At 49.8% G+C, this 25,304-nt stretch overlaps 1 protein-coding gene and 1 long non-coding RNA gene across 10 annotated transcripts in view; one reads left to right on the forward strand and one right to left on the reverse strand.

Moving 5' to 3' along the window:
* Window positions 1-25,304, reverse strand: part of Dlg5 (discs large MAGUK scaffold protein 5) — a 111,968-nt gene that overhangs the window by 70,712 nt on the left and 15,952 nt on the right. The gene's annotated exons all lie outside the window — the stretch shown is intronic.
* On the forward strand, window positions 7,061-11,146 carry Gm52143. Its single transcript, XR_003951213.1, has 2 exons — window positions 7,061-7,402; window positions 9,646-11,146. It is a non-coding gene; the product is annotated as a predicted gene, 52143 (long non-coding RNA).

A 25,304-nucleotide genomic window follows, 5' to 3' on the forward strand; every position in this document is an offset into this window, starting at 1 on the left:
CCCTGTTTACGCAGTGCTGGGGACTGAACGCAGAGCTCTGTGCGTGCCAGACGACTGAGCTGGACTTCCAGCCTCACAACAGGGTCTTGCTATGCATTTCACATCTGTGCACTTTTGCACCAGAAAGAGAACACTGCAAAGGTTTTTAGTTAGAATATTAATTAGACATGTGTATAGTGTACAATGTGAAGCTTCAATGCACACACACACACACACACACAAAGCTACAAGTTAATCAGCATCATCTGCAGGTGATGTCCATCCTTTCTTACAATTCTCATCTTTTTTCAGTAATTTTTTCTATTTTGAGATTATAATGGAATTACATCATTACCCTTCCATTTCCTCCTTCAACCCTCTCCCCCATGACTCTCCTTCCCATACCTGGCTCTCTTTTTCTTTAATTGGTGGTGGTGGTGGTGGTGGTGGTGGTGTGTATGCACATCGTGCATAAACACAAGCTAATCGATCTGTACAACATTACTTATATGCAAATTTTAAGTCCTCTCTTCTATGGTTGGCACCCTTGAAGTCAAGCACAGCCACATCGCAGACGGCTGTAGTTCCTTTTCTCTATGGGATCAGGAAGGCTGGCCAGCTGCTATATGGTGGATTGTTTTGGAAAAGACACCTACCTGGGAAAGCAGGCACAAATATATGCTCCCAGTCACACCCCCACAAATCTGTGCTCAACTCAACCCAGCCTGGCACTTCTGCCTGTGCTCTGGAAATGCCACTGCCAGAATGGAAGGCTCACTTCTTTCTCTTACTGGCATCAGCACTGTCCCATCTTCCAGTAAAGCAGCCTGCCCCCACCCCCACCCCATCACCACCCCCACCACACACACACACACACACACACACACACACACACACACACATCGCTACCTCCTCCTCCCCATGGCGAATTTCCACTGTTAATTAAGCTTGGCAGATGCACTTTCTCCTCCCTGCCTAGTGTCCTCCCTAGCTGGGGGAGTACATTTCACATTTCTGCAACCAATACATTCTGTTCCTCTTTCCTGTCCCCAAAGTCCTGACTGGGGTATGAGGCCTTCCCGGGGGCAGAGTGACATCTTTATTTGAATCTCTGGGCATCATCCTGGCCCCTCAGCACAGGCAGCTGGCAGGGTTCCTGGCCTGTGAATTGATTAAGACTGAACAAGGCCCGATTTTAACGATGTTCTTAGAGCCCTGGACGTCATTAGGGGGAAAGGACCCAAAGAAGACACTGTCTGAGCAGTGTTTTGTCTTTGTAACTATTGTCTTTAAGGCCCTGTGTGCTCAGGACTGTTAGCAGAAGGCTGAAGAGGTAGCCCCCTCCCCCTCCCACACACACACACATACAAATTATACCGTATCTTTTCAAAGCTGATAGCTTCCTGAGGGGCAATTGTCTGGTGTCTTCTCCCTCTGGGGTTTTACAAGAGTCCCACCTCAGCCCAGTATACTCAGATGTCCTGTCTAGCCTGTCTGTCTACAATGGCCATAAGAATGTGACAATTTCTCAAATCCCCAGAAGGGACTACTGCAGGTAACTGAAGCCTAAGGTACCCTAGAAAGCTTCTGTGATGATGGACCATGCTTTGTTCAGAAGCCCAGACCACCAGACACAGAAGAACAGCCAGTTTCCCTCACAGCCTGTGAGATCCTAAGCAGACCGGACATTCCCACAGGAGACAAGCTTGTGGTCAGCTTCAGATGGCTTGACTGTCACCTATGTGGGTTGTCTGCCCTCTGAGGAATTGCTTGAGGACCTGGTTAAATGGTAAATCAAGAGAGGACCTGTCACCACATTCCTAAGAAGGCCCAGGGACTTGTGGACACAGACTAGTAGTGCAGGCACCAAGGACAGGAAGCACGGCTAGCAGGGAGACGAGCCAGAGTGGGGCTGTGGATGGAAGTTTCCACAGAAGCCCTGGGGGAGTAGGTACCTCTGAGAGACAGCTGACCTAGAGACACGAGGTAACTGACCCCCCCCCGACCCCCCCCCGATCCCCCCCCCGACCCCCCCCCCCCGCCGCTGCCCCCAAGCATAATCTACATCCTTTAGAAGAGCTCAGGCCTGCTAATTCTGTTTACTGTGTGACTCAGTCCTCCTGGGTCACCAAGACTTCAAAAGAAGTTCCAGAACTCTGGTGATAAGGGAACAACCCAGACTCCCAGGCCCCTTTCAGCAGCCTGCAAGGCCAGGGAGTGTCTCATCACCCACCCCTCCAGTCACCTGGAATTGTAAAGGGCTGGGTGACTCACGCTTGCACCATGGAAACTCAAAACAGCTGAACTAGCATGCCGAGGTCCGTGGTCACCAGGCATCCTGAGACAGCACGGCCGCAGACAGGCTAGCCCCTACCACTCAACCACCGGCAAGTGGGCTCCAAGGCCCAAGACAGCAGGTATCAGCAGCAGATGCCTGCCCCACCCTGCTCTCCTCCTCCCACTCACACCTGAGGAACTACAACCCACACGTCTGATGACTCCCAGACTCACACGTGTCTCTTCAGGGCACTGGGTCAGGTGAGAGGAACCAGGCTGGGACGCTCCAGAGGCTGCACACCTGCTCGGAGGCTTAAGAGAGTCCTTCCCATCTGAGCCTCTAGGCCAAAGGGGATGGAGTGACTGGAGCTCCCTGGGGCTTATCTCCCCAAATCCACCCGTACCTCGCCCATACCCTCAGGCTCTCTGTGTGTCTATATGTTTACTGTATCGTGGGGATGCTTTCCTCGAGAAAGTCCTGCGAGGATCAACTGAATTGCTCCACAGAGATTGTCTAAAACACCTAACAGAGCCAGCCCCAAGCACGAGCTGCCGAACCTAGATTCTGGTGAGCCAGCCTGCAGCAGGCCCTTCCTACCCCGCCCTTCTCCACGCCGGCAATACCTAAAGGGAAGGCTGCGACAGTGATGAAGTCACAGTCCATAAAGAGACTGCAGACTGCGCGGCACTCTCTAATGGTTGATGATAGCAGTTAATGGGTCTTCCGCCTGCTAAGTGCTAGGACTGCGCATGCTTTGGGTCACACTGTAGACATGGCTTCAGTTAACATCCACAGTGACCCTGTAGTTCTCATTAGGTTCATTTTACAGGGGAAGAAACAGAAGCTCTCAGTTATTTGACTTGTTTAAGGTAAAGAGGACATATTCTACACATGCTACCCTGTGAGTCTGGGCTCTTGGGGCTCTGAGGAGGCAGAACGTCTTAGAGAAGAATAAAGAACATGGAGCAGTCCTCACTGGTGAGCCTCTCTCCCTCCCTGACTGTGGAGATAAGGACGGTGAGGGTGGTGAGAGTCTCTGTTTGCTGCTCACCTCCTGTGGTGTTAGACTAGGGAAGTCGCCTAAAGCACTGTACTGAGGGCAGCCCCTGTTCCAAGTTGTACATACTGAGACCCAACACTGTAGGCGGACAAAGCTCAGGCATTTCAGCAAACAAGAGAGGTGGCCACAGGATGCAGTACACACAGACTAAGGCATGTCAGTCAGTCAAGGGAGCCCTACCTGCCCCACACAGCTTAGGGGTTCCTCTGAGGGTGCAAAGATGCTGACCACCTCTGTGCACAGCAGCTGGTGATTCAGACCACACTTGATTTGTCCTCTATGTGCACAACTCACCCAAAACAACACATGAGGCTAGCACATGAGGATTTGATGCAGGTTCTCCACCCTCAGAGGTGACACTATAGTGTTCTTTGCAAAGTCTGAGGACAGGTACCTTCAACTTGGATAAGCAAAGCAACAGTGCTTATCTCTCCCCTTTTGGGGTCATCAAAAGGACAACAAATCTAACTTGCAAAGGTGGTAGGTAGCTTGTCCACTGCCCAGGCCATGGGAGCATGCCCCTGTGTGGTGGGCAGTGGCATGGGGGGAGGGGGGGTGGAATAAGAACACAGTGTGCCTGAAGCTGTGTACTGTACTGTTGAATCTGGAAGACAGGACTCCAGAAAACTCAGAGGCCAGGCTTGCCTCTCTAAGTCCTCTCCAATGTAGAACCCATGACATGAAACAGTGGAGAAAAGCAAGCAAGCAAAGTCAGAATTAATGGAGACACACAACCGTCTGCTTGCTCCTAGTTAGCCTGGTAGAGATGGGATGTTTGGTGTTTGTTTTTATCTGGATGAAAGGTCCCCCACCAACAGAAGGCTGAGGACAGACACCACAGGCAAGTGCCTGGGAACACTAACTCCTTTCAGAGAGGCTGAGCTCTATGTGGGAGGTGAAGAGAAAGGTGTAAAGCTGTCAATCAACACCAGGTAAGGACAACCTGTAATACTGCCTTCCACTGTGAACACTAGCCTGGTTTCCTGCCGTCATTCTTGATTGGGATAAGTGGCATATTTGCACCCAAAAGGTACTAGAGGTTCAAGGCAGGGTCTTGAGACTTGGCCAGAAGAGGGTAGACCACCATTATGCCCCAGTTGGGCATGGGGGAGCATGGGGGCACACAGGGTGTGGGAAGTAGGTCATGGGTCAGGTGTAAAAAGTCAAGAATTCATTAGTGATGACTACAGCCGCATCTGACCAGGGCCTGCAACTGGAGGAGACTAACCACAGCACCACTGCTGTGTCCTGCGTCAGGTGGGGAGTGACAGCCTAGTCACCCCAGGCTCCAGTCCATATTATTAATGTTTAATAATGATCAATGTCTTGAAATAAACTATCTTAGAGCTCCAGGAGCCTCACAGAAAGGATGATGATCCTTGGCCAGCTCCGCACCCAGACTAGTCTCAGCTCCCATGCCCACCAAGAGAAGAGGACACCTCCCTGGGTCTCTGGCCTGCCTGTCCCACAGACTCCACTGCCTTCCTTCATCACACGATGTCAAGTGGCTGAGGATCTGCCCACTGTGTGTTCCATTGTGTAGCCCAAAGTCAGCTGCTCTCATATTCTTCCCTGCCTAAAGAATATTGCGTGATAAGAGGAGTCAATGAGTAAGAGTTCAGAATGGCAGCAGCCTTTGAACAGCTGGGCACTCATTAAGCTCTCCAGAACCTATCTCAGCGGCTTCCTAGGTAATACCTGCAAGGGGGCAACAAACAGACGTCAGGGCCTGTGAACTGGCTCAGGCAGTGTGTCCAGCCTTTGTTCTTTCGTTTTATTTTGTTTTTTCTTTGACCTGGAAGGGTCACTAGTAGGAAGCCCTTTATGAAGGACCCATGTGCCACCTATTACAACTTTCTCTCCTTGTCTAAATAAAAGCCTATTCTTGCAGGCTAGGAAGACATGATGGTTACTCTCAATTATCACTCTGGACACGGCTGTGGGAGATTATCTGGATGGCATTAATTGAGGTGAGACCATCTACCCACTATGGGTAGTGCCATTCCCTATGCTGGATCCTCAACTGTAAAGAAAGGAGAAGATTGGGATAAGGTATTTAGCAATAAGACGACGAGGTGGAGGGAGAAAAGGAGGGCACTGGGCTGAGCACAGGCAGTGGTTACTCTGGAGGTAAGATGACCAGCCATTCCAGACTCTCGCTGCTGTGACTTCCCCACCCTTATGGACTATAACCTCAGACTATGAACCGAAACAAACCCATCCTCCCTTATGTCACTGTGGCCGGGATATTTTGTCACAGCAACAGCAAGAGTAACTAAGGTAAAAGAAGACAAAAGCTTCTCTGCCTGTCCACCACTCTGCCCACCTGGCCAGCTCCAGGCCAGCTCTGTCTTCCCTTTGCTCTGCTGCATGCGGAACAAACCTACCTTCTACTTCAGCCCTCTTTGTCACCTATCTGTGGACATCGGCCAATCAAAGCAGAAGAGAAGGAGTGGTGCACTATCCACGGTGGCCATGTCTAAACTGGGAGATGGTCCCCACTCTAATGCCCAGAGAAGGTCATCAAGATGGCTCGGAGGGTAAAGAGAGGCATCTGCCATCAAGCCTGACTCACGTGCTGGAGAGAACCAACTCCCTCAAGTTGCCCTCTGACCTCCACACCTGTGTTCCAGCTGGTGTGCACGCACGTCGCACACACACTCACACACTAGCATGCATATACCCGAGGTTCATGGGGATACAACAGACAACGAGGCAGATGAACAGTGAGGGAATGTAATAAAGGAATACTGAAGGGCTCTCTAAAGACCTCATACCCGAGCAAAGCCCCAAGGGAAGTGCAGGACAGCTGGAAGAGGACTGTTCCAAGCAGGGGCAGAGTGCAAAGGCCCTGGGGCCAGCTTGTTAGATGACCTATACAATCTGGATGGAGTAAGCTGCAGGTCACAGTGCAGGTTCGGGTGACCTTATAGGCCACAGGGGATATAAAGCTCTCCTCCGAGTAAATCAAGAAAGCTCTGGAAAGTGTGTATGTATTTCTGTATTTTTTTCTTTTTTTCTCTCCCTCTTCTAGTAACCCCTTCTATTTTCTATACTTATTCAAAACACGAAACAAAACCCCTCCTCCCATACATGTGCACAGAAGGAAAATTACAAACAGACAAGGGTGTAACTGAACTAGACCAGTGCTTGTCTGGCATACACAAGACTCTGGGTCCAATCCCCAGCAGCAATATATCAGAGAGTGGCCTGGGTCTATAACCTAGTACTCAGGGGATTCAAGGTTTGAAGCCAGCCTGAGCTACATGAGACGACGATGATGATGGAGAAAGAGGAGGAGGAGGAGGAAGAGGAACTGCACCAGAAGCTGGAGCTGAGCCAGACAGTGCACTCGGACAGTGCCAGCACATGAGCAGTGAAGGCAAGAGGTGACAGTATTGACACGGGCTAGGCTTTGAAGTGAACAGGAAAGAGGAAGACAAAAGCCTGGGCGTAAGAAGACCTCTCAGGATGTTCCCCTAAACTGCTAGTACAGGGAGGGTGGTCCAAAAGCCAAAGGAGAGAGGGAGAGGGGGAGGGGGGAGGGGGAGGGGGAGCGGGAGGGGGAGGGGGAGTGGGAGGGGGAGGGAGAGGGGGAGGGGGAGCGGGAGGGGGAGGGGGAGGGAGAGGGAGAGGGAGAGGGAGAGGGAGAGGGAGAGGGAGAGGGAGAGGGAGAGGGAGAGGGAGAGGGAGAGGGAGAGGGAGAGGGAGAGGGAGAGGGAGAGGGAGAGGGAGAGGGAGAGGGAGAGCTATGGGCATCAGGCTGAGGGGTTTGGTGTCCAAGAAGGATACACTGTTAGCAGGGGCAGAGAACTGAAGAGGCTGAATCCGCCCAATGATAAAATCACCAAAATGCACCAGTCTGGATACACTAAAGAAAAAGTCTCCATGGTTCAGGGCTGAAGCGCTTGCCTCCCATGCTGTGAGGCCCTGCTTTCCACAGCTCAGCACTACAAACAACTCATAGCAGAGACCCCAGGAAGACAGCCTGCTGACAGTCACTCAAGTCCAGAGCTAGTGAGACCTACTGAGGAGGCTGTGCAACACAAGTCCAGGACCTCGAGCTGCTGATGTGATGCCCTTTGGTAAGTACAAGCAGAGGTGGGAGAGGCCAGATGTAGGACTTCCTAAACACTGATGGGCAGTGACACTGGCGCAGGCCAGGGGACAGACTTCCAGGAAATACGCCTATGAAGGCAGGAGAAAGACGACTTTCTGGAAGAGGCATAGAAAGAAGGAGAGCGAAATGTTCTAGAAGGCACCAGAGAGAGCTTGAGAGGGCTGATCATCCCAGTGCTAGAGAAGCAGAGACAGGTGGATGGATGCCTGGGACTCACTGGCCAGCCAGTCCACCCTACTCAAGCCAACTCCAGGCCACTGAGAGACCCTCTCTCACAGGAGCTTGTCCTCGGGCCTCCACGCCCACACACATGTGCAAAAGATGCTTGAGTTAGACCCGAAAGTCAGAGATGCTCTCCCAAAGACGCAGTTAAGTAGATGATTAATTGGCTTTCATTTTCCCACCAGGGACAGAAAGAGTTTATATTAAAAACTAGAAACCAAAAGGGGGCATCTAGAAAGAACCGCTATGCCCCTGTCTGAAGCGCTATGCTCAAAACGACTGAGCACACATCTGAAAGGGAGCCCGGTGCTATTAGTGATCTCTATCGTGGGCAAGATGGAGAACTGAGTGTCACTCCTGGGTTTCTATGGGCTGGCCCCGCCTCCAGAAGCTATTTTAAAGTATATAGTGCTCAGTAGGCTCACTATAATTAATTGCTAATTGGAATTAAACTCCAAAATCCAATCTGTTCTCCAAATCTTTCTTTTTAAGTTCTATCTTATTTACAGGAATGTACATTTCTGGGTCTGTGAGAGTGTATGCACACATTTGTACAAGTGCCCACAGGGGACAGAAGATGCCACTGGAACTCTGTAAAACTGGAGCCTCACTCTGGTTGTGAACCACCAGAGTGTGTGCTCAGAGCCTAACTCTGGCCACTCCCAATTATCTAGCGCCTGGCATGAATTCTCAAACAGTAGCCTCCAGAGAACAGCAGCCATTCCCAAAACTGCAGGACACAATGACTCGTAGAGCCCTGCACAAATCCACTTAGCTCTCCCAGGTTTTCTCTCACAGCAGCAGGAGTTTCCGGGTGAGCACTGAGCAAGGGGCTGCCACACCCACACACTCAGGCAGGGGCTAAGGCTATACAGGTCACCGTCCAGCCCCACCAAAGCAGGGTGATACACCGTGAACAACCACCTCCCTAAAGCCCCGAGCAAAGCTTCTATCAAGTTCCAATTTCACCTAATGATCTATCTCAGTGGCCCAAGTGCTCACTGTGATCCAAGGACATGGCCAATCTCATCCTCCAGGGACCAGCTGACAGGGCCAGCCACTCCTGGGAAGGAGTACAGAAAACAGAGTGCCTCTGCCCATCTCAGGCAAAAATCTGGCCCCACCAGTCTTCAGATTGCCCAGACAGAACCACAGGAAATGGGGAAGGGGAGCAGAAGTATTTCAAATGCGCAAGAGGATGTGGGTTATCTTTTTTACATGGGGCCCTAGGGAGGGAGGGTTGATCTTGTGCAATAAGTGAAAATATTTCCGTATTTTGTGTAGAAAGAAAAAATCAAAACCAAAAACCCACATCTGCAACCACAAAGGGCAGCAAATGAAACCACAGTATGCCAGTCCCCAGAGACTCAAAGCAATCCTATGGCTTGAGCTTATTGGCCCTCTGAGGACAGGCCCTGGCCTCTTTCTCTCCTCACAGGGTCTAGAGGCATGCTCATTCAGCGATTAGGCATGCCAGGCCACGTGTAGCCCACCCTAGTATAAACGCCCATCATAAACCAGAAGGCAAGCAGAAGCATTGCCCTTAAGCTTGAAGCATGCTGGAGAGAGAGGTCTTGCCCCAGGTCCATTCTATAGTAAGAACCCTGAGGTTCTCAAAGGTTAACAAAATAACCCAGGATTCTAAAAGCCAAGAGCCACCAGATGCACCATCCTCCTAGCCCTAAGTCTAGAAGAACCACCGAGCCGCCTCTATTTTGCAAGCCCCACACTAGCCTTGCCTGTTCCTCACCCATTAGGCTGGCAGGCTGTTCCTGAGGGATGCAGTGTGCACAGACTGAAGCCATCCACTCCACCTCTCCCTGAGTGTAGCCCCAAGCACACACATATAGAAAGCTCTTTCCTGTGAACAGTTATATACTCTGTCTTTTTTCCTTCTTTTAATTAACAATATATATTGCTTTGGTAATAGAAAGGGGGAAAAGTCAGTAGGAAATGTAAACCAACATAATTAAAATATGCTTTTAGATATTCAGTGCCTGTGCAGAGACAGTGGGTGATTAAAAGGGATGCATCTGGAAAGACTACTAGGAAGAAGAGAGAAAAAAAATCCAAGTCGTCACTGCCAATATCACATCAGCCGAAATGAGATAAAGGAAGCAGAGGTATGGTGGCTGAGGCCAGGAAGCCAGCCTAGGCCATCACCAGAAATAGTCTGTTTTTAAAAGCACGTTCCATTTCAACACATTTCAGAAAAACAAAGAGGAGACCTTGAGGGGAAGACAAACAGGTCCTACAGTGACAAGCAGCGGGTGTGCTTGCGGCAAAGGCAGCCACCCAGAGCCAGCCAGTGATCTTCATCTGACAAATTCAGATCTCTCATGGCAGACGAGACTCCAACAGCGAATCACCATCGGCAGCGGCCCCACAAAGTGCCAATTTTCATATTTCCTAAGGCCTGTGGGGCTCCGGGATTCTTGGCTTAAATGGAAACTGTCAGATAGGATTTTGTACAAACACGCAGTTTCCTTGGGGGCAAACACTCTGAAAATACAACTTGCTTTTTCATTTTCTGACAGATTTTCATATATGGTGGTTGCATCAAAGATGAGACAGACAGTAGGAAGGACTTCCGGGATGCCAGCACAGAGCAGACAAGGAGTGCATACAGGAGGAGCCGAATACATTGCCTGGGCTGGGGGTAGGGGGCACAAATATAGGGGCCACCCCCATGCTCTTCTCTTCCTCCCACAGCCTCCCCACCACCCCTGTAACACCATATCCTCCCTGCTGACGACCTGCAGCAAGGTCTTACAGGAGGAGCTGGAACAAAAGAATGTGAAAAATCAAACGTCTTGAATAAGGAGTGTTAGTTACCAATTGGGCCAGAGAGAGCGCAGTCAGTAAAGTGCTTTCTGCATGAGCATGCGATAAGAACCCTCACTGGATCCTCAGCACCCACATACAAAGTTAGTAGGACCGGGCTCTGTAAACCCAGTGATTGGAGGGGTGGAGACAGGAGGCCCCCCGGGGTTTGTTCATGACCCCCATCTAGTCAAATCAAAAGGTAATGTAGAGAGCAATTGATCTCTGGCCTTTACATGAACAGAGACAGACACAGAGACACAGAGATAGAGGTAGACAGACAGACCGCGGGGGGTGGGGGGGTGGGGGGAACGAATGATTAAATCTTCTCTAGTGCTTATAGACAAGGTTTGTCAATGACACCAGTTTTTCTGAAACCATTTTAAAGAGCCAACTCCCTTTTCTCCTAAGACCCCTTTTCTCCTAAGACCCTTTCCTGGCTCCTCATAAAACTGTCTCAAAGAGCACATTAGAAAGAGCTAAAATAAGGGATATGTGGCAACTGTAACGTCTTGGATTCTCATTGGGAATTCAAATGATCAGAAATCTACTTCCATGCCAGCACTACACTTGGAGAAAACAGTTTCTACAGTGAGGACATCTCTGAGATTCAGCCTGACTTGTTAATAAAGACACCTTCCTCAAGTTTCATGTTTTATCCTAACTGAAGTCCATCCTCAGTGTGTGTGCTTTCTTAGTGGGTAATAGTACTGCTTCGGGGGATGGTGAAGAGACCCTTGCAAGAAAAGAGGAAGTGTTGCCAAAATTGGCACAGCAAGTTTCCAAAAGTCTCAGCTCCTTTATCTAAGGGGACAGAGTAAGCACCTGACCAGGAAGGTTTACAACCCCAGGTGCCCCCCAGGCAAGGGCAAGTATGGAAACCAGTGAGGTCTCCAGACAGAAACAGAAAACAGTCTTCAGTGGCAACAGAAAGGACTGACAATCTCTGAAACACTACACTGCATCACGGAGAAAAACAGTCTGTTCTGGGTACCTGTTCCCAGCCGGTTGCCCTAAGTGCAGACACATGGTCAAGCTGGAACACCCTCCGCCTACCACAAAGGCCATTTGTTTCTCATGAGCGCCTAGAGCATTAGTGGAACCAGTTGGCCCAGTCAGGAACTGTGACCCTGGTGGATGGGTGGTAACAAGGGCACACTGTGACCACACCAGATAATTAGCAAAGTAGCATTAAGTTACACAGTCTAGCAATTCACCTGCCAGGCAGGAGGATAGGCAGTATTCTGCTTCCAGATACCAGAAGGGGTCAGGTGGGGTTAATTACAAGCTATCACACCTCTGCTTCCATACACTACACATGGTGCCTTGAGACACTAGAACACAGGAGAAGAAACTGTGGTCATGGCTGGAGATGTAGTTCGGTTGGTTAAGTGCTTGTCTAATACACATAAAACCCTGAGTTCAGGGAGAAGAGAAGAGGAGGGAAGGGGATGGGGGGGCGGGGGAAGAACACTGGAAAGGAGGAGAGAGGAGAAGTGAGGAGAGGGGAGGAGAAGGGGAGGAGAAGGGGAGGGGAGGGGAGGGGAGGGGAGAGGAGGGGAGGGGAGGGACTCAGACTGATACTTAGACCGTAAGAGACAGAGAAGAGAAGGGAGGAACGTGGAGGAGAGTGAGAGACTCAGCAGCCCAGCACTCCATCTGAAACATTGCAAGAGTTCTCCGACAGGGCTGCAGCAGATGGGGGAGCAGGTATACAGACAGTTCACCCCACACAGCACTAGTGCACAGGCACAGGGCCTAGGAACACGACAGCTCTACCAACTGCTGACAATATGATGAGGACCAAGTCTCCCAGCACAGCCAGGAAGTAGATCCTGAGAAACAGAACCCTCTGCACCCCTCTATCTCCCTTCAGGTTAGCCCCCCATTACGGACCCAAAAGTGTCCAGCTCGCCCTGCCCTCCCTGTCTTTCTTTGTGGTGCCCCAGGTCCTACACACATGCATTCATAGGCCAGCTCTCAGGGGCAGGCACGGCAGCAGCTGCAGGGGTGCTCCAGCTAATAAAACAATATGTACTCCTGCTTGGCTTACAAGTACAAGTAACAAGCTGGCATGGGGCCCAGGCAGAAGTCGAGGTGCACGGAGCAAAGACACAACCTAGACAAGCAAAGCAAGCAATGTAGCGGACCCACCAGAGCACAGGAGCCTGCTTAGGGCAGGTCAATGTTTAGAGCACTCCCGGCTCTTCCTTCTCCTGAATGGGAAGTACCTTCAACAGAAAACTTTATCTAACCTCCAAGAGAACACTGTCACCAGAGAGTCTCAGAATGTTAAGACAGAAGAGAAGGTCTCCAAAGACCAAACAATGCAGTGTATGTATCTGACAGATAAGAATAGAGATCCCAGCAGGGCCGGATGCTGCCTGCTTCTGGCGTCCTTTTGAATTGCTACACCTGTGCCCCGTATTGCCTCTGACTGCTTAACCAGGCACTGTCACGCCAATGAGTTCCTAAACATCAGGGCAGTTCCCTATTTAGCGTTACAGCTCCAGCATCCCTTGCGGGGCCCCGAGTCTGCAGATACCCAATACAAGGTTGCTGCGGTTCAAAAACTAACATGTTGTGTACAATTCTATACATGATTTCTTATCTGCCAGTGTCTTACAAATTACTGAAAAAGGTAAGGGCTGGGAGTATAGCTCTACAGTACAACGCGTACTTAGCAAGAGTAAGATTCTGGGCTCTCTCCCTAGCACCACAAATATAAATTCAAGTAGAGTGCTATGTGAATGGGTGATCCAGACAGCTGGCCAGTGACACGGGGACCCCAAGCTTGGTCTGGAGCCATGGCTTTCTCCTCCTCAGTCTAAGCACAGTGGGTACTGAACAAGTGGGTAAAGAAAAGACCTTGAGAATGGTTGTGTGGCTCAGGGACCAACCCTGGCTCCCATCCTGCCTCTGACACTAAGATGCTGACCATATAGCCACCTGGGATCAACCTCAGTGTCTTGTATTCTTCATCAAAAGATACATGTGCCCCTTCTTGCCCTCAAGGATCAGGGCCAGAAAGGAGAAAGAAGGAAACACAAATGTTCAGTGAGGAACATATATACACACAGAACACACACACACACACACACACACACACACCTCTGCTTCGTTCCTTCTCAGAGCTCCTATAATGCAACCATGTCTTCCTCTCTGATCTTGCTGAGCAGTAAGAATGGACAGACATACACCAGACACCATCAGCCCCACTTCACTGAGGATGGGAAAACAGACTCCAATAGGCTTCAGAGGTACAGCTATAGTGTCCCCCGCCCACACACTAACTCTTACCCAAAACCTGGGTCTTAGGAGGTGCTCCGGCAGGCCCTGTATGCAACCCGTAGTGGCCACAGCCACGTCTGGCTGGACAGTGATGCCCACAGCCAGTTTCTTGGATGTAACAGACAAGCACAACCATAGATTGTTCCCTGCTTAGAGACAAAAGGACCAGGAACTCAGTGCAAAGGAGCACCCATAACCACTCCCCATGGGCTGGGGCTCACCCTGCTCCCTACTTCTCTCTGGAGGGATATGAGTAACTGAGACTGCAGTGAGGGGAAAGCCGCTCTCCTGAGCTGAGTCTACCTGTCCCACCACCCCTCCCTAACAGCAGCCACCTCAGGGCCTTCTCACACATGGGGGTCACCTTTCTGTCCCTTGGGAACTAAAGTGGTTGAAACACCCTTCCTAAGCACCAAGTCACTAGCTCCAGGCCTTTACCGGAAGCATGAGACAGTGTAGACCCAGCAGGCCCATGTCTAGTGCCTAGTGGTCCACGGGCTCCACCACCTACTTGGAACCAGGACGTGTAGACATACAACAAGGATGCAAGATAGCCAGGATCTTGGGGCTGCTACTGGTGTGAGCTCTGGAGCCCAACTACCTAGTCGGGAATCCCAGTTCGTGCGCCAACCAGCTCAGGCTCATTCTTTAACCAGCCTGTGCTTTAGTCTCGTCACCTATAACACAGGGATGCTTCCGTAGCCACAGCCCGGGACCGCTGGGAAACCAAGGCAACAATAGCATGGTGCCTGACATGTGACGAAGTGCCATCCTCTCCAGGCACTATGCAAACAGCTCCCTCTGGGGTTTCCTGTACTTTGGGGGGGAGGGAGGGTTGGGGTGTCATTGTCCTACAGGAATGCTTTCTGGTTGCTATTGTTGAGAAGGAAAAGTCAGAATCCCAAACAAGCTTTTTCTTCCAAATACGCAGCCCTGTCACTCAGTGCTCATTCCCCTTGGAACGCCCCGTTAGGCTTTAAGCTCTACAGGCAGAGGCAAGCCTGGCTCACTGCTCCCTCACTCAGTGAGGCCTTCTCTAACCCCCATGACGCCCACCCACAGAGACTCCAGGATCCCCTCTTCAAGGACCTCTCCTGGCTAGCCTGGCACCTCTCTTTCTCTTGGTGAACACAATTTCAACTTGCCCCCGTTCCTCCTGTATGTGCCTCCCCCCCCCCAGGTCATGCCCCCTTCTCTCTGCTCTTTCCCACCCAGGCTCCACTTCTCTTCGTGGGTTCTCCTCAAGGTAGCCTCTCAGAGAAGTGATCCTGGATTCAGGGAAGGGAAGGGAAACTGAGACAACACCCAGAATAACCCAGTCCTGTGATGGCTCACTCCACGTGGAGTCTCCACATGACACAGGGCAGGCTCTGATCAACAGACCAGATTCAATGTAGCAGGCCAAGTCTTATGTCCTCCCGTCCTCCCTTCCCTGCCTCGTCCCATCCTCTCTCTCTCTCTGTCTCTCTCTGTCTCTCTCTGTCTCTCTTTCTCTCTGTCTCTCTCTCTGTCTCTCTCTGTGTGTCTCTCTCTGTGTCTCTCTGTGTCTCTCTGTGTCTCTCTCTCTCTCTCTCTCTCTCTCTCTCTCTCTCTCTCTCTCTTCCAGTCCTTCCTCCACCTCAGGCTGTGTGTGCTGCTTTGCAAAGGCTCCATCAAGGACCAAGCAAGATAACCAGAGACTAAGACCAGCTACCCCAACCCCAAAGGCAGAAGAAAGCTCCTGAAAGATGCTTCTGGCTTTTCTGTCCTAAGTCACATGACCTTTAATCTTCAAAGCAAGGGTGCATTTCAGCCCTGGGTACTTGAAAATTCAATGTGATAGTTTAAACTGTGCAGGCACACACTTTGTAAATGGAAGAGATTCAGAACACAGAAACCAGCCTCATGCAGGCATATTAGAAGTCTCCAGAGTCTGACAATAAACTCTCTAGAAGAGAGGAGAGCTGATCTCAGGGGACCTTGCAAGTTTTGAGGATTATAAGACTGCCTGGAGGGGATATCAATCATGTATAAAAGTCACTGTCATAACAATGTGTTCTAACACAGACATGGCAATCACTGGGGTCAACTCTGGGGTGGTTTGGGGTGGGTTTTGTGTTTGTTTTGGTTTTGTTGTTTTCATTGTTTTGGTTTGGAATTTTTTGTTTGTTTGTTTGCTTGCTAGCTTTTGGAGACAGGATTTCTCTGTATAGACCTGGCTGTCCTGGAACTTGCTCTGTAGACCAGGCTGGCCTTGAACTCAGAGGTCAACCAGTCTCTACCTCCCCAGTGCTGGGATTAAAAGTGCACCACCACACCCGGTCGACTTTTTTTTTTTTTTCAAATGTAATACTAGCACAGCAACCAAATGCAGTATGTGTATTAGATGCTCAATTTAAAAGAAAAAAAAAACTATAAAAGGTGGACAATATAGAAAATCGGGGACAAGAGGTGAAAACCAAGTAAGGCTAGGTGTGTAGCTCAGAAGAGAAGCACAGAGCACTACAAAGCAAAGGGGAACAGCCTAGAGGATACGGCTGCATCTGGGCTGAATTTCTCGGACTCGACTACAAAGATGTGTCACTCAAACAGGGACAGTATCCTCTTTCAAGCATGCCTCCTTGTGACACATTTTTTCAGGATTTAGGGTTAAATGTCTTGAGGGCTACAAGTCTGATTTAATTAAGGGGTGGGCGGGAGGTGGATGCACATAGGCAGAAAGAAAAGAGAAAGCATGGAAGGACCCAAGCAGGTGTTAGCCTTGGTGAACTCCATGTGGCCTACACAAGTCCTTTTTCTAGATCCTTCTGACCTTTCTGGGGGTCTGCAAATTTTCAAAACAAAATGCCATTTGCAATCTCAGTGTTTGGGAGTAACTGAGGCAGGAGGATCATGTGTTTAAGGCCAGCCTATTCTGCAATACCCTAACTTAAGAGGGGTAAGGGAGGGAGGAAGGAGAGGAAGAGAGAAAGAGGGTGGGGGGAGCGGGAGAGGAGGAAGGGGAGATGGGGAGGGGAGAGGGAGAGAGGGAGAGATAGAGAGAGAGAGAGAGACTGAGACTATTCGAGAGGGAACAGTGCCATTAAAAGAATGTCAGCCCAGGCATGAGCCAGGCATGGTGGCACACACCTTTAATCCCAGCACTCGGGAGGCAGAGGCAGGTGGATTTCTGAGTTCAAGGTCAGCCTGGTCTACAGAGTGAGTTCCAGGACAGCCAAGGCTACACAGAGAAACCCTGTCTCGAAAAAAAAAAAATGTCAGCCCTGAAAACACACATACAAATAACATTATACAGGCTTACTAGGTTATATTTAGAAATATATGTATGTGTATACATATACCTATAAGCAGATACAACAATCAATGAAATAAAGAAGCCATGAGTTTGAAAGAGAGCAAGAAGCAGTATATGGGAGAGTTTCGAAGGAGGAAAGGGAAGAAGAAATGATATAATAATCTCAAAAAAATGTAAAAAAGGAAAAATTTTAAATGTTTAAGTCATGGTGGTATATGCCTTTAATCCCAGCACTCTGAGAGCACCAGCAGGTGAATCACTGTGAGTTCAAGGACAGCCTAGTCTGCATAGCAGGTTACATGCCTCAATAACAACAACAACAACAACAAGTCCCAGTTACATGTAGTTATGGCATGAACATGGCAAGGTCCAAGGGAAACTTTAACAAGACAAAGCAAGAAAGAAAAGGAGATGGGAGGGAAGTGGAGAGGAGAACCCGGAAGCAAACACTCCACAGCCCAGTCAGGCCATTTTACTGTGGGTTAAAGCCAGGCCAGCAACACTGCATGTGGGCCACTGTGTTTTGTGTACCCAAATGGAAAACTATTGCATAAAGAAAAACTTCTAGTGCTATGTCTCAATCACAACAAAGGAAATATACCCAAAAAGGCATGGTTTCCAGAATCCTCTGTCCCCTTGCTTCTGGGTACCTGATAATGGCTGAACCACAGCTCCACTGCCCTCCAGTCCTGACTGCCCACTGAAGGTCTAGGAGCCACCCACGCACAACTCCAAGCAGCTGCACAGCTGCTGCTGAAACAAGCACCTTCCCTCCCTGACAGGAGAGCCTCCTCCACCAGGGAGGACACTGTCTGCAGCGTGTGACCATCAGACCTGGCCTGGCCTAGTGGAGGTGGCCCAGGACTTCCCTGCAGCCCACACTGCCATTCTCCATCATCACACTTGGAAGGTAGTTAGCTCCCTGTGGCCTTTGCTTTACCTGGAATGAAGCGGGAAAGAATGCCAGTCCTGTTGGAAGTGCTCCCTAGGATTAAAGAACTCCTCTGCAAAGAGGCTGATAAAAACAACAACAACAACAACAAGGGAGGCAGGTTGTATCAGCATCTGGAGACGGGCTGGCTTACTGGCTTCTAGGTGGAGCATGGGGGGTGGGGGGTGGAGGGCAAGGAAGGAGCCAGAGGGAGGGGGAGCAGAACAGGGCTGAACTCTAGAGAGCTGCCCAGGGCTTGCTTACTAAAGCTTGTTTCAGCCCTCCTGCAGTTATCTTTTAATCCAACCCCGGAAGACACCAGCTGGCATCAGTGCAGAAGCAACTCCCCAGGGCACATGAGTCACCAGGCTGGACTCCAGGTCTGTTCCTCGGGGCTGGGGACCTTGCTGTATGTACCTGAGGATGTGGTCCCTGGCCCTCTAAGGACTGGCTCCTGGAGTCACTGGAGCAGGATCACTGGAGGCTAAACACCAAGACCTGAAGATGGAAACCCAGGAAGGGTCTGAGTAGCCGTCCTAAGATTGTCCTCTTGGAGGTCCACTGGCTGCTTGGATTTTACAGGCAGACAAGCTTGGCAGGATGGAGAACCCTGACTGACTAGAGAGAGGGAAGCAGTATGGGTGGCCACTGTCCCACTGAAGTCCCTGCAATTATCCAGGACACAACAGCAACCATCTCTTTGGCTCACTGAGATACCCCTGTTCACATCAGTGGGCTACTACACGGTGCCAGGGACTTTGACAGAGGGTGTGCACACACACATGAACACATATGAAAAACTGGGGAAGTCTTGAGATTAACAAGGATGCAGTCAGATGTAACCCATCACCTTAGCAACACAGCTGCTGGCTCCCCTCTCTAATAGCTAGGACAGGACAGAAAGCCACCCAGGCCTTTCCAGCCGAGGAGCTTGAAACTTCCAGAGGTAGCAGTCCCACCAATGACCAGCTAGCTCCATCATGTGTCGCTGCTTTGCAGGTCACAGAAATCTGCCAGAAGAAACTGGTGGCTAAAACCCCAAAAACCCGGCTGGGCATGTGGCTCACTCTTATCATTCCAACACTGGGGGGGGGGGGGTGACACAGGACAACAGGTAAGAGGTTGTGGTCAACCTGAGATAAGCTACAAAGCTAGTTCCAGACCCGCCAAAGCTACAAAGTGAGGCACTGTCTCCAACAAAAGAAGACAGAAGGGGAAAAAAATCAACTCCAAACTTCACACTACCCCCAAGTAGTTCAATTCCCACCCCAGCTCAATGGGGTGCTCTTGAACCCAGGAGCCAGAAAACAAAGCATGACTCCACCAGCACGGGGTGAGCAAATGCCTTGGAGCCTGGACCTCAGTCCCCAGCTGTAAAGCTGGAACAGTACAGATATCTCTCTAGCAACGCTAGGGGATTTAATATCGGGTCCACATGAGTTCCCTGGCAGCACAGTGAGTGTTGCCATGATCCAACCATACCAGCATGCCCTAGGTGCACAGGTTCTGGCCCAGCTTTCTACCCACTGATGACATTCGCCTTTCTTTGTCATCGCTGGATTCCCACTCAGCAAGTATCCAGCTCTGTGGGCTACTTCAAGAGGAACTGGCTTACCAGGGATACATATCTAACCCAGGCTGTCTCACCAAAGCCTCTGTCAGGGCTCTAGCACTCCCCAGCAGCCAGCAGAGTCAAGGGTGGGATAATGAGACCAACCTGATGTTGGTCTTCAGCCCGATCTTCTTAGGGGCGTGGTGGCGCACGCCTTTAATCCCAGCACTCAGGAGACAGAGGCAGGCGGATTTCTGAGTTCGAGGCCAGCCTGGTCTACAAAGTGAGCTCCAGGACAGCCAGGGCTATACAGAGAAACCCTGTCTCAAAAAAAAAAAAAAAAAAAAAAAAAGGTTGCTATTGCTATGATAAAACAGCATGACCAAAGCAGCTTGGAGAGGAAAGGGTTTGTCCTGCTCACACTTCCACATCACAGTTCATCATCAAAGGAAATCAGGACAGGAACTCAAGCAAGGCAGGAACCTGGAGGCAGGAGCTGATGCAGAGACCATGGAGGGGTGCTGCTTCTCACAGCTTCCTCTGCCAGGACCACCAGCCCAGAGATGGCACTACCCACCATGGGCTGGGCCCTTCTCCATCAATCACTAATTAAGAAAATGCTCTACAGGCCTACCTACATACAGTCAGATCTTATGGAGACATTTTCTTAATTGAAGTTCCTTCCTCTCAGATGACTTTAGCTTGTGTCAAGTTGGCATAAAACTAACCAGCACAAGCCCCAAGACCCTATGCCCCAAAGCTTCTTCCCACAGATCACATGGTTGTTTTAACACACACACACACACACACACACACACACACACACACCGAAAAGAGATGGCACAATACGAAAGAGATGGCAAACTATCAAACTCCTCTTCCACAGCCTGCCATAGCTCCCTCTGGAATACTAAGTAGGATAAAGTTAACAAGTCTCACCAAGCATTTGCAGGCAAAGGCACCTGATGAGCATCTGACTGCCTACTGTGTAGTATTACCTGCTAAAGTCTTTTAAATGCCCTCTATAGTCTGTCTTATCACCTGCATCCTACAGGTGAGAGCAATGTGCCTAAGCCATGCAGAAACAGCAGGCCAGATCCAAGGCCTCCCTAATCAGGTCAATGTGCTGTCACCTCTGTGCCCGCATTACCCACTGTACACTCAGAAGTTTCCTCTCTGCCTGGATGCACCTACCTGTCGTCGTGATAACCTTCAACTCAATCCTCAAAGACCAGCTCTCAAGTTACCTCCTTCAAGAGATTGAGCTTCACTCCAACTGTGTCTTAAAATAAAACAAACACAACACAACACAACACAACCCTCTTCTTCACAGGTGTCTTGTTTCTACCCTCAAGAGAGCACAGTTCAGTCCTCAGTTGCCTGGTTGTCTTCAGCTTCCGGCTTTGGGTAGACCTTCTGGACACCACCTGGTTGACCTGATGCTGCTTGTATTCTAATGCTAATACTAGTTCAAGACATGATTGCCCCAGAGACGAGAGCGTCTGCACATAAGACCCAAGTGACACTATGTGTGACCTTGCCCCCAAGTTATTTCTGATTGCTGAATAAAGATGCCAGCTGGGTCTGAGGCGTTGGAAGAGACCCATGAGAGAGAGAAGAAGAATGGAAGAGAAAGTCACCATGGGCTAAGGGTCAAGGAAACATGGCCGCATGAGGGTGGCCAATTGGAGTCAAGAGAAACTCAGATGAAACACAGCAAGTAGTAACTCGGGGTTATCAATAGGAAATAGATTTGACATCATAGAGGGTAGATATCTGCCCAGATATCTAGTGCTAATGAAGGCTTATTGTAACTAATAATAGTTGTGTGTGTTTTTTATCCGAGAACTAAATGGTCAAAGGTGGAGTAGAAACCCTAGACTGGGATTAAACTTTTCTACACCACCACCGCCATGCACTCTGTTGTAGTGAATAAGTAAATAAACATATGCCCCCATCTAGACGTACAAACCCCAGCACACAGGGCAGGCACAGCAGACCTGACATTCACTGGGACAACATTAAACAGAGTGACTGGTCTTCCAGAAGTTACCCTGGCAGAGTTCAGCACTGGCAGGCTAAACCATTGGATAGCAACAGCAGGGTCCATGTGATGAAGCTGTAGCCACCAAGGAAACCCCTACACACCAGGAGAAAAGTGGTCCCAGTGAACTGTGGGAGCTGTGCCTGAAAGGGTGCAGAGCTTCCTCTGCACCCTCCTACTCTGGTGCCCTGCCATCCTCACTCCTAAGACAGAATATGACAAGGTGTAGAGGCAGCCACTCTGACGCTGGAGGGACAGAGGCCAGGGTGGGCAGTCCTAGGGCACGGTGCCTGGCTCCAGTGGTGTATAAGCCAGAGATCCCTTTGGGGAAAGAGGAAGAAAGAGGAGCCCTCTGTCCTGACCCACTTCTCTCTGAGCTCAATTCCCAGAGCTGGCAGCACAGCCCCAAAGCAACTGTGACATCCTGTGTCAATGAAAGAAACTCATGTTTACCTTAGAGCACTCAGACTGACCAAAGCCACTCTAAAACTTCCAGTTCCCAGATGGGAGAGCTGTGTCCCCAAACTGGGCAGGCCTCATCCACTCAGCCTGGGACTGGCACTCAAACCAAGGCTCTCATGAGCATGAGAGAACACATGTAACTTCTACATCCCTTCTTAGATGGGTGCAGGCGCTGAGCAGATGCGGCACATCTTCAAATCCCAACCAGGGCTAGAGATTGGGGGGGGGGGGGGTGCTCAGTAGTAGAGCACTTGTCTAGCACACCCAAGACCTAGGTTCTGTCCCCCAACATCACCGCAAATAAATAATCAAATAGGCAAAATGGCTTCCTGAGGGCCAACCTACTCCTGGGTTCTGATTCGAGAAAGCTGGACAGGATGACGTTCAGAAGTTCCCAAGTGATTCCGGAGGAGTCAGTCCAAAGACTGAGTGAGCCTGGAGAGGCTGCAGAGACAATGAGCCCCCGGCGCAGCAATCTATCCCTACAGCCTTGACAACACGCACACAAACTGACCTCACAGCACTGCTTCCAGGGCTTATCAGGAGGAAAGATGTGGGTAAGGGCCCACGTGTGGAGCTGAGCTCTCACTTCCTCAGAGAACAAGGAACTTCTAGTCAAAGACATGTCCTGGTTTTTCCTTCTTTGCGGGGAGGGGTGTTTGTTTGTTTGCTTGTTTGTTTGTTTTAAAGATTTTATTTACTTTATGTATGTGAGAACACCACCACTGTCCTCAGACACACCAAGAAAGGGCATTGGATCTCATTGCAGATGGTTGTCAGCCACCATGTGGTTGCTGGGAATTGAACTCAGAGCCTCTAGAAAAGCAGTCAGTACTCTAAACTGCAGAGCCATCTCTCCAGCAGTCCTTTTGGGTTTTTTGGTTTGGTTTGGTTTGGTTTTCTTCTTCTTTTAAGAATTATTTAGTTTGTTTTGGCTTTTTGTTTTGTTTTGATGAGACAGGTTGATACATATGTATGTGATACATAGCCCAAGTTACCCTCTAACCCACTATATAGCCAAAGCTGCCTTCGAACTATTGAGCTGTTAACTTCCAAGTGCTGAGGCTATAGGTATGGTCCAGCCCACTTCACCCTGTTTCATTTGGAAAAAAAAAAAAAAAAAAAGGAAGAAGAAGAAAAAGAAAAAGTATTTTTTCTTTGGGAGGGAGGGAGGGGAAGATAAGACTATCTGCCTAATTTCTTCTTTGGCCCCTCCTGTCTTCCAAATTCTCTAGAAAACCATTGTTTATTTGAGCACCCTGACTCCAAAATTTTAGATACTGAAGTATCTTTTATTAAAAATTTGGAATTTTCAACCAGTAAGGCCTACATAAATATACCTAAATCAAGAAAACTCTACAATCTGAAACACTCCTGGTCCCAGACATTTCAGTCCAAGGTTATCTAGCCTGTGATTATTTTTTTTAAACAAGAAATCGTTTCATTTTAATTACTAGCATCAGATGATGTAAAACCGGAAACCTAGTTCAGTTGGTGAGAGGGGATCTTGAAGCATCACAAATGGTATCTACTTTACTCAAGAACATGGTAGGGCACCCTCCGGGCCCTGTCTGGGGTTCTGTTTGAGCATGCCCAGCACAGAAGCCTCCACCCTCCCTCCCTCCCTCCCCAGAAGCACTAGGCACCAGGCTCTGGAGACAGAAAAGGCTGTGCCTGGTCCTGATGAGGATTTTCATTGTCCCGAAGCTAAAACTTCCCAAGGTGTTTGTTATTCACCTTGACCCGCCTGTGACAGTGAGCAGTTGTTTTTCCAATGGAAAGGGTGAGCACCACATTCCATTATGGCCTCCATGAGAACTCGGGTTTTGTAAGACCAGGTGACGCATGTTCACAGTGCCAGGTTTAAAGTGACACTGGTTCACTTCTCGCTAGATCTATAGTCACCTGGATGATTATCTAAACGCTTTTGTTGCCATTGCATCTAATGTCCGGCAAACCACAGCCACTCCACCCATCTTCTGGGAGGCTTAATCAGCATGGCCAGCACTAGTGAGGCCCCTTTGGTATGAGCAATCTGCCTGAGGTTGCCAGCCCAGCCCAGCCCCACAGACGCCACGGGGTCAGAGGCTAGTAACAGGGCAAAGCTGAGGCCCTCTCTGGAAGACAGCAACTGAAAGCAATGTGTTTCTTTCCCCTTGCTTTTTATTTCCTCTTCTGCCCAGTTCCCTGCCTACAGCACAGATGCAAGGCTTGTGTCCTTGCAAGGTAGGCGGTGTTTGTTATCAGACATCTCACCCGATTGCTTACTGCATCACCCATCTCCTGGGTTGCTCACACTCCTGCCAAGTAAAAAAACGTTTGTTTGTTGCTATTGCTGTTTTAAGACAGGGCTTACTGTATAGCCTCAGCTTGCCTGAACTGCATACACTAAGCTGGAATCAAACTCAGGGATCTGCCTGTCTCTGCCTCCTAAGTACTGGGATTAAATGTGTGCACTACCACAAGTGGCAAGCATTAATTTTAAGGGACACTGTCGCCTATCATGTATGCATCTCACCTGTCCCATGGTGCTACCACCTTGGTGACCAGAAGCTCAAACTCATCCATCTGCATATTCCACTCTGGAGGGATGGACACCCACCCACCCTGCCTCCTCTCCAACACAGCACATGGCAATGTACCCCGTATCTTCCCCTCCAGACTGCAGGAGAGCCCGGTGGGGGCACTGAATTTCAGGACAGAAACCTTTGGGCAAAGCTTTGGTGAAGGCATTCTGAGGCAGTAATTCTGAAGTAATTCTGGGGCTGCCCCAGTAGCTGAGGCAGGAATTTCTATAGCCCTATTGCCACGGTCACCGACAATTTCCATCCATTCCCTGCCAGTTTCAGTGACAGGAAAGGGCCAGAGCTCAAGGCTTAAGTTCAGTGTTGCTCCTCACCACACCGACCAGAGGACAGCAAGAGAGGCATCTGTCATGGAGAAGCTCGGGCAGCACAGAGCGGAAGCCACAGAAGCCTCCATTGTTGGGCCTGTGTCTTAGATAGGGTTTATTGCTGGTACCATGACCAAGACATCTTTTACAAAGGACAACATTTAATTGGGGATGGCTTACAGGTTCATAGGTTCAGTCCATTATCATCAAGGTGGGAACATGGCAGTGTCCAGGCAGGCATGGTGCAGGAGCTGAGAGTTCTACATCTTCACCTGAAGGCTGCTAAGAGCAGACTGGCTCCCATGTGGTTAGGAGGAAAGTCTCATCGCCCACATCCAACAAGGCTTTGCCTATTTCAACAAGGCCACACCTCCT

Source organism: Mus musculus, chromosome 14 (genome assembly GCF_000001635.26).
Source record: "Mus musculus strain C57BL/6J chromosome 14, GRCm38.p6 C57BL/6J".
NCBI lineage: Eukaryota > Metazoa > Chordata > Mammalia > Rodentia > Muridae > Mus > Mus musculus.